Below are 10,171 nucleotides of genomic sequence, written 5' to 3'. Positions count from 1 at the left end.
TGATGGGATGTTAGATGGGGTGGGATCTGAGTTACGACAGAGAATTCTTTCCTGAGTGTTGGCTGGTGAGTCTTGCCCACATGCTCAGGGTTTAACTGATCGCCCTATTTGGGATCAGGAAGGAATTTTCCTCCAGGGCAGATTGACAGAGGCCCTGGAGGTTTTTCACCTTCCTCTGCAGTGTGGGGCACGGGTCACTTGCTGGAGGATTCTCTGCACCTTGAGGTCTTTAAACCGTGATTTGAGGACTTCAGTAACTCAGACATAGGTTAGGGGTTTATTACAGGAGTGGGTGGGTGAGATTGTGTGGCCTGCGTTGTGCAGGAGGTCAAACTAGAAGATCATAATGGTCCCTTCTGACCTTAAGGTCTATGAGTTTATTTTATAAGAGATATTGAAAAGAAGGAAAAACAGTTAAAGCATTTGAAATACAAAGTTATTAATAAGGCTTTCATTTCAATAGCGTTCCTTTCCTTTACCTGGAAAGAGTCTTTAGAAGGAAAATAAACACTTACGTGACAGTATTTGAGGTGGAATTAAAGATGGTAATTACTGTCCTTTTTGGGTAAAAGAGAAGGTAGTAGAAATGGGTTGTTGCTGTTGTTATTGCTGTTTAAGTCTGATCATGACTCCTTTAAGTCAAAACCAAACAAACACCCACAAAGGGGGTTTGAAAAGAACAGCAAAGATAGAAAATGCAACTTCTGTCTCTGATGTTAAGTCTCACTTGCAACCTGACTGCTGGAAAAACACAGGCTAAGTACATGGCCTTATCTGCCGCTCGAAGACACATCACACTTCTACCAGCAGTGGGCTGTGTAGGGTATTAAATTTAGCTGCTTCTCTGGTTACAGGCTTACAGCAGTGTTGCAAAATGTACAGTCCTGGCTAAGACAGACCCTTATTAAACAGAAGACAATAGGAGAGAGAGAGGAATGAAAAGAGAGAAAATAGGGAAAGAAACCCGACGTTGTGTCAGGCATGACAAAGTTTCACATCCTATGTAGTGTTTGGGATTTAGCTGGAGCTGGTGGTGTCATCTTGGTCCCTCACTCTTGCCTAGTCTGGTCTCTTCAGGATATTTCTTAGGATTAGGATGAAGAAAGTCCAGGACCTAGCAGACAGTAGGGTGGCAGCCATGATGATGAAGCCCACTCCTTCCCCTTATTTCAGTCAGCTAATGTCTTGGTCACTAGCTTTTCCCCTTTGCTCATTTTCCTCTCAAATTCTCTTTTTTTAAGAACCCCAAAGAAGAGTGCTGGGTAGAATAGTCCATTCCCTTGTTATTTTGTCCACCAACTGGGCCTAATTTTTGACACAACAATTCTGGTTCACTGATTTCTGATCCCCCACTTCTTGTTTACCAGACATGATCTTAACACAATCTTTGAGTCACATCAGTAGGTCTTTTTGTTTGGACTAATTCAGTCTTTCTATCTCACTTTTGAAGGTTTTCCAATCAACATTTGTATTTATAGGCTACTGTGACATCTTATGAACTTTCACTCACTTTTTACAGCTGAGCTCACAATTAGGGTAGGTGTGTCAGCCAAATTATCCCAACAGTTCTTTTTCTTTCTTTCTTTCTTTCTTACACCATGTGCCTTGTTGACTATCACTAAGATGAAAGGTGATTAATATTACTTTACTGTAATGCACATAAAATGAGCATTGAGCACAACTTTTTAAATAAACCCATGTATTACAATCAATCCTATAAAGAAATTGACAGTATTTATTTATCTTCATCATGAATTACTGCCTCAATGCAATAAATAAGGGATAGACTGTGATTTAGCTTCCAGTGCTTTGAAGTCCAGCGGTTTATAAAGAATTATTGTACTAATCACTTGATTTTTAAACTTTTTTTTTATTAAATGCATTCTTTTTACCATCAGATTGAATATTAGTAACTGATCTTATGTCAAATCCCCACTGATACCTGATTGATTTAGGAAGAAGAATTTAAATTTCAGTAAAATAAAACTACATAATTTTCAATAGAAATTATTTATGTAGTGTCTTACAGGAACATAGTTTTGTAAAACAAATAAGAAGAAAAGGACCTGGTCTAAAAGAAGTTGGAGTTGTGTCCCACTGCACTTACAGAAATTATAGCAAGTGTTGTTTGTAATCACAACAGAAATTTTCCATGGTACAGGAACAGTGGTTTCATAATAGAATTTATATAGTTATTTATAAGAATTGCTATTACATCTTCAGCATGGCTGGCGCAGTAAATAAACCAACCTCTGCTGGTAATCACTGCAATCTTTATTGCGCTGTTGATGACCCATCTGGCACCCAAAAGTGCGATATAGACTATTCCTCAAAACCCGGCTGATTCTCAGAGGGAAAGAATACAAATTCAGAATTATTTCCAAAATAATTTTTATGGAACCCACCTCATAACTAGTACTATTCAACGTTATTCTAAGTCTTTCACCTAATCTTCTTGCCCTGACTAACAATTTCAGACCAGTATGTTTTGTATCATAGGCCTTCAGAATATAACTCTTAAGAGAATAGTTTGACCAAGTAAACAAGTCAGAATTTGATTGTTTATGGTCAGGGATGAAAGTAAGGCGGTAGGGGCCAATTCAAGGTACCCTGCTTAAAGCGTTGCTGTGGCATGGCTTAAACATTGCTGCTGCTTTTGCTCCCCCCGTCAGTGGCTCTGCCGGGGTCCCTGGCAGCAGGGCTGCCAACGGGGGAGCACACAAGGGGCAGCGATGTTAAAGCGCTGCCACAGCAGTGCTTTAATCAGGGTCCTCAAGTGCTGCTGTGGCAAAGGAATCTGCTTAAAGCACTGCCGTGGCCGTGCTTTATCATCACTGCCTCTTCCTCCCTTCTCCTCCTCCCCAGGCCACTGGAACCCTGGGCAGACAGCACAGGCCAGGCAGCCTGGAAGGGCTGACCAGGAGACGCTGACCGCCCCCCCAGCCCCGCCCCTTCTTCCTGAGGCCCTGCACTTTCCAGGGCGGAGCCAGCCCCCTTACCAATAAGTTTTCAATTTTACTTTCACCCCTGTTTTAATAGTTATTCAAATTAGTGTTCCCTGGGGTGATGCTTATGGGAATGATGAAAAATGCATAGCACAGTCAACTGAGTTCTGAAGGTCGGAGGTAGTCAAAATATCCATCCTAGTGGTGGATCACTGAGTTATAGTTCCTCGTTTCTTCAGTTCAGCTCTTGGTCATTATTAAAAATAATTTTACTATAGATATTTGGAGTGAAGAATATATAATGAAATAAAGTATTCCTCTATACTACTCCTGGGCGGTGAGTATCATAGTCTGGGGGAGGCTATGCGTCCCCAAACAGCCTGGCATGGCTCCTCCCATTGCCCATCCCCAGGATCCCTCCTGCAGTTCCCGGCACTCTACCCTGACCCAGGCTGCGGGGCTGGCTAGCCAGATACGGGGAGCACAGCAGCTGGTGCTGGGTCCGCACTGCTCATGCAGCACTCGAACTCTACTGCCCAGTGCTCCAGGGCTGGGGGGCATTGTGGCTGTGCCGCCCAGGACTGGGGGCGCTGCAGCCACTCTGCCCATCACACTGGGGCTGGTTGGAGCTGCAGCTGTGCTGTCCAGGGCAAGGGTCGGGGTGCTTTGGGCTCTTGCGGGAGAAGGGAGGAGAAAGGGGAGGGGAGGGGCTTGAGGATAGCTTACCCCAATAGCCAGGTCACCAGCCTCCCATGATACCACTCATGCAAAACCATAATTTTGCACACCCATCACTTGTATTGCTGGATATGAGAGAAAATAAGACCATCTAGCAGAGTATTGTGCAAAACTGTGTGGGAACAGAGGAGCAGTGCTGTTTGTCCATGAAAACACTAGTCTGGTAATTCTTGCATTAGGGTCTTAATGGAAAATATGTGTTGTTTATGCCAGCTCCTTCTGTTCTTGGAAGCCTTGAGAATGCTCTGAAATAGATAAAAGTTGAATTCATAGGCCAATATGATAAACACATTCTGTATAATTAGTCATATTTCAAAGTGTCTCCTGCTATATCTAGTATTTTTATTTTGTTTTGATAAGGCAGTAAAATAGTCTATACAATTGCTAGGACCTACTCCTGCAAGTGCTGACCTCAACTGAAGAAATCACCATTTTGAGGGTCTGTCACTTTAATGCTTTTCATGTTGAATTAGTGGAATTGATATTAAAGGCAATATGGTATTAACAAAATAGAATGGAAAATTTCTACCATGTTGCAAGTTAGATATTAACTTACAGCTGTCTCAAGAAAAAATTGGGAACGACTTTGCTATAATTTTGCAAAACAATTTAATCTCTAATTATGAGAGGGTAGAGGGAATACTATATAAAGCATATCCACCTCAATGCCTGAAATTTTGGATAATCTAGGTTTTGCTCAAATGAAATCATATAATTAATTTATATGTAATCAATTTGTGATTCAATGGCCATGAAGGTGGCTTAGCAACATGTTGTGGGGTGCGGAGAGCATGACCAGGCATCGAATATGTCCTGGTCACCCACTGCAGCTAAGGAAGTCCCCAGCCATAATGATTCTTTATGCTTCTGGAATCTGGCTTCCACAGCTGAGAGTGGGACTGTGCCTGTGCAATGGCTTTCTCACTTAAAAATTTCCTGCACAGGTTTTCTCGCAACTCTCATCCCATAACATAATTTTATCAAATCTCATCATCATTAACATTATATCATTAGTCCAAGTCCTGCGGCGATGGGGGCGTGGCAGAGCAATAAGCGGAGATGACAACTGGCCATCGTAGTTACAATCCTGCATGTAGGCGTCCTTGGGACTAGTGCCATTCAGTTCTGTTCCCGGGACAGCAGAGAAGTTCAGTAGTATCCTAAGCCACTGAGCAGCCCTTTTTAGGATAGCACTGCTTACACTTTTTAAGGGAAGGGGCTAGAAAAGGTTTCCTAAACATTACTCGCCCCATAACATTTGGCCAGACTACCGTGGCTGGCAGATCATCCTACAGCAGTTGAAAAACAATAAAAAAGAAAAGACTCATTCTGGGAGCATGGAATGTCCGCATACTTATGGATGGAGGCAATGTACAAATGCCTGAGTGAAGAACAACTCTTGTTTCCAGAGAACTTGCCCGCTACAATATTAATATTGTTGCACTGAGTGAGACTAGATTGGCTGTAGAAGGTTCCATCAGTGAACTAGGGGGTGATTACACTTTATTTTGGAAAGGAAAACAGAGGATGAAGACAGGATCCATGGAATTGGATTTGCAGTAAGAACATCTCTTCTGAAACAACTCCCCAACCTCCTTGTTGGCCTGAATGAACGACTCATGAAACTTCGATTTCCCCTAAATCCTTTACAGCATGTCATTATCATCAGTGCCTGTGCACCTGCGCTGACCAGCACAAGGAAAGCAGGGAGCAGTTCTACTCTGATCTGGACTCCATCATCAGATCAACCCCCTGCATATGACAAACTCATTCTGCTGGGAGACTTCAATGCTAGAGTTGGTAGAGACAGCAGTGACTGGAGAGGTGTGATAGGATGACATGGAGTGGGAAAGATGAACAGCAATGGATTCCTCCTCTTGGGTAAATGAGCAGAACATAGTCTGCTCATTACTAATATCTTTAGACAAAATGATGAATATAAAATGACATGGATGCGCTCAAGGTCCAAACAATGGCACCTGTTTGACTGCGTTATCACATGCCAATGAGACATCTGCAATGTCAGATACCAGAACCATGCGTGGTTCAGAATGCGGGACAGACAACAAATTGCTAAGTGCAGTGCTTAATCTGCATATAGTCCCTTCACAGCACAAGTGCCTTAAATTTAACAGAACAACCTTCAACATAGCAAATCTCAAGCACATCAGCTACCAGGTGCAGTTTCCGCAGTCACTTGTTGACAAGCTTTTTTCATGTTTGCCAATCACTGGCAACCCAACAGAAAAATTGAACCAGTTCAAACATGTGATTATTGATCCAGCTAAATCAGTGCTGAGGCCAAAAAAAAGGGCGCACCAGTATTGGTTCCATGAGAACAATGAGGACATTTCCAAACCCCTAAGTGACAAGCACAAAGCATTTGTTGAATGGTAGAATGAACTCACTTCCATCTCAAAGAAAGATAGATTTAAGTACCTACAGAGCAAGGTCCAGTCTGAACTGAGGAAAATGCAGGATGAGTGGTGGGAGAGGAAAATTTCAGAAATTCATCATTATGCAGATACAAACAATGCAAAAATGTTCTTTAACTCTCTCAAAGCAGTCTACGGACCACCTAAATCTGGCACAACCCTCATCAAAGACAAGGAGATAATCATACAGAGATAGGCTGAACACTTCAGTCGTCTATTCAATAAGTCATCCAGAGTCGATTAGCATCTCCTTGATCATTTACCTGAGAAACCCATCAAAGAAGATTTCGACTTCCCTCCATCAATTGAGGAAGTTATGAAAGCCATCAAACAACTGAACTCTGGCGATGGTATTCCAGCAGACCTGTATAAAGTAGCAGGCCCCAAGGCCATCGAGGTGTTTCATGACATCTTAAGTACCATTTGAGAGGAAGAAGAAATGCCACAAGATTTCAAATAGATGTTAGGGTATCACTGTAAAACAAAGGTAGCAAAGCTGACTGCGGAAACTGCAGAGGCATTGCTCTCCTCTATACAGCACCGAAACTACTAGTTTGCATTCTATTGAACAGACTCATTGTGAACATATCTGAAGAGAATCTGCCAGAAGTGCAGAGTGGTTTCAGACCAGGTCTTACTACTATGGACATGATATTTATCATAAGGAAGGTCCAGGAAAAATGTTTAGAGCAGAATATGGACCTGTATGCAGGTTTGATTTGACCAAAGCTTTTGATACTGTCAAGAGAAGGTCTGTGGGCTATTCTGCATAAACTGGGCCGCCCAGGAAGGTTCATACAAATCATCCGTCTCTTCCATGACCACATGACAGTAGAAGTGCTCACCAGTGGTGACTTTTCGGATGCATTTGAAATCTCAAATGGAGTGAAGCAAGGCTGCGTACTTGCTCCAGTGCTGTTCAGCTTGTTCTTTGCCTGCGTCCTCAGCCATTCCACAAGGAACTTGGCTCAGGGGATATACATCCACTACCAACTTGATTGCCCGCTCTTTGATCTTCGAAGACTCAGTGCTAAGAACAAGACATTGGAGAGGCTTCTCGTTGAGGCACTTTTTGTAGATGATTGACTTAATGACTCACAGACATGATGACCTTCAGGTCATCATTGATAGATTTTCTGAAGCATCCCAGCTCTTTGGCCTCACCATCAGTCTCGGGAAGACAGAGGTCTTGTTCCAACCAACGCCTCATTCCAATGCCTCAGTGCCAGCCATCTTCATCCAAGGCAGACAGCTGAAAAATGTGGATCAGTTCAAGTATTTGGGGAGCACCACCTCAAGTGACCATTCCCTTGATAAGGAAATTTCCTCTGGAATTAGTAAAGCCAGCCAGACCCTTGGCCGACGCTGAAAAAAATCCTTAACCAACACAACATTCGTCTCATCCCTAAATTGAAGATCTATAGTGCAGTGGATCTAACATCTCTCCTGTATGGATCTGAGACATGGAATCTTTATAGATGTCAAATTAAACAGCTTGAGCAATTTCACATGCGCTCCCTCTGGTCAATAATGAGCATTCACTGGCGGTACAGAGTGATCAGTATTAAGCTCCTTGAAAGAGCAAACCAGTATTGAGTAAATATTACTGAGAGCACAACTTAGGTGGACTGGACACATCATCAGAATGGAAGACCTGTGTCTCCCAAAACAGATCTTGTATGTGGAGCTGAGTCAGGGCAAAAGAAAGATGGGTCATCCATGTAAGCCCTTCAAAGATAATGTGAAGAGCAGTGTCCAGTGGGCTGGCATCAGTCTCAAGAACTTGAGCAAATGGCTCAGAACAGGACTCACTTAGTGGTCTCTGACAAGATCATCATGTAACATGTATGAGCTGGATCGACAAATTCATCTCCAGGCTGCATGTGAAAGGTGCCGCAGAGCTGTGTCATCAAACATCATAAATACAGACTGTCCATGCCCTCAGTGTGGCAAACTCGGTGTATCAGTGTTTGGGCTTCGGAGTCACATACGTAGTCCTAGATGAGAACTGCTTCAGTATCATCATCAGCAATGGATTACCAACAATATATATTATTGTAATAAATCATAAATCCACTCTGTGAATTTAGTCCATGGTTTTTAATATCTAGCAAAGTTATGAATTTAGCTCCAAGTTCCCAGGCTCATCTTTTGAAGGCAGGTTTCCTTTGAGGATGAGGGTTGAGAGTGTTAACTACTTACGTTAAACAATCTGTTCCACCTTGTATGTATGACATTCCTGAGTACATTTCCCAGACTTGAAAAAGAGTTCTATCTAAGCTCGGAAATTGGTCCAGCAAAAGATATTACCTCACCCACCGTATCTCTCTAATATCCTGGGACAAACACAGCTACAACAACAGAGAATATATTTAATAGGTTTTCATAGCAGAAGGTGTGTTTAGGCCATGCCTACACTGGCAGTTTTTTCACCTAAAGTTTTGTCAACGATCATAAAGCACTGAAATAAAATCATTGTTGCATGTTCACACTGTCTTCCTCTGTCAGCATAGCACGTCCATATTTGGGGCAGTATCACTGACAGTGAGAGCAATGCTCTGTGGGTAGCTATTTCACAGTTTAGCTCTCCACCTTCTGCTGCTAGGTCTTGTGGGAAGACAGAGTGGATTGCAGTGCATCATGGGTCTGGGCTCCATTTCCCATGATGCATTGTTTTACGTCCCAGCATTCAAGGTGCTTCTGTCTTTAGTTCATGGACTTTTTCGATCTCTCTTGTTTTCTGTTCGCCCTGCCATCTGTGTCTGAAAGAATGGATGAATGCTCTCCAGTGCTCGGCTAGCTGTCAGTAGCACATCATGAATGGCAATGCAATTAATCTTGAAAATCCAAAATCAACAAGATTCACAGTTGCCTGATGTGTTGTCTAACATTGATAAGAGTAACGTTAGATTACTTTTGGCATTCATGGAACAGCTGAACACGGTGGACCATCACTTTTAGTCTCGGGAAATTAACACTGAGTGGTGGGATCGTATCATTATGCAGATATGGGATGATGAGCAGTGACTGCAGAACTTTTGGATGAAGAAAGCTACCTTCCTGGAATTGTGTGTGGAGCTCACCCCAGCCCTACAGCACAGGGACACCCAAATGAGATGCCCTCTCAGTGGAGAAGCATGTGACGATTGCAGTGTGGAAGCTGGTGACTCCAGAGTGCTACTGGTTGGTTGCAAATCAGTTTGAAGTCGAGAAGTCAACCATTGGGACCATGTTAACGCAAATGTGCAGTGCCATTAATTGCTGCAAAGGACTGTGACTCTTGGTAATGTGCATGAAATAGTGGGTGGCTTTGCAAAAATGGGTTTCCTTAAAATTCCAATTTTAGCACTGGATCACCTTGCAACAGAGTACATCAGTCAGAAGGGTTACTTCTCCATAGTGTTGCAGGCACTTGCGGATCACCGCAGGCATTTCAGACATCAATGTCGGGTGGTCCAGAAAGGTGCATGACTCATGTATCTTTAGGAACACCAGCCTGTACAGAAAGCTGCAAGCAGGGGCTTTCTTTCCAGATCAGAAGATAACAGTAGGGGATATTGAGATGCCCATAGTGATCCTGGGAGACCCAACGTACCTCTTAATGCCATGGCTCATGAAACCTTGTACAGGAAACCTAGACAGCAGTAAGGAGCAGTTCAATAATAGGCTGAGTAGGTGTAGGATGACTGTGGAATGTGTGTTTGGCAGATTAAAAGCATACTGACAATGCCTTTATGGCAGGTTAGACATCAATGAAGATAATTTTCCCATGGTCATAGCCATGTGTTGCACTTTGCACAATATTTGTGAAGAAAACAGTGAAAAGTGTGCTTAGGGGTGGACTGCTGAGGCAGAATACCTGGCTGCTGATTTTGAGCAGTGTAAGGGTGTGGACTCACCCGGAGGCACCGCCTGCTGGTTGTTTGTGGGGAATTAGCTCACCAGCCCTCTGGAGTGCCTTCTGTTGGCTGGTGATCTGATACTACTGGGCCCCCGTGTCCCTCCCGGACCCCGGTGTCTCTTTCTCTGGGTTGCTGCCCCCCGGCAGTACCC

The sequence above is a fragment of the Chelonoidis abingdonii genome, chromosome 1 (assembly GCF_003597395.2).
Source record: "Chelonoidis abingdonii isolate Lonesome George chromosome 1, CheloAbing_2.0, whole genome shotgun sequence".
Classification (NCBI taxonomy): domain Eukaryota; kingdom Metazoa; phylum Chordata; order Testudines; family Testudinidae; genus Chelonoidis; species Chelonoidis abingdonii.
This window is presented reverse-complemented; position numbering follows the sequence as displayed.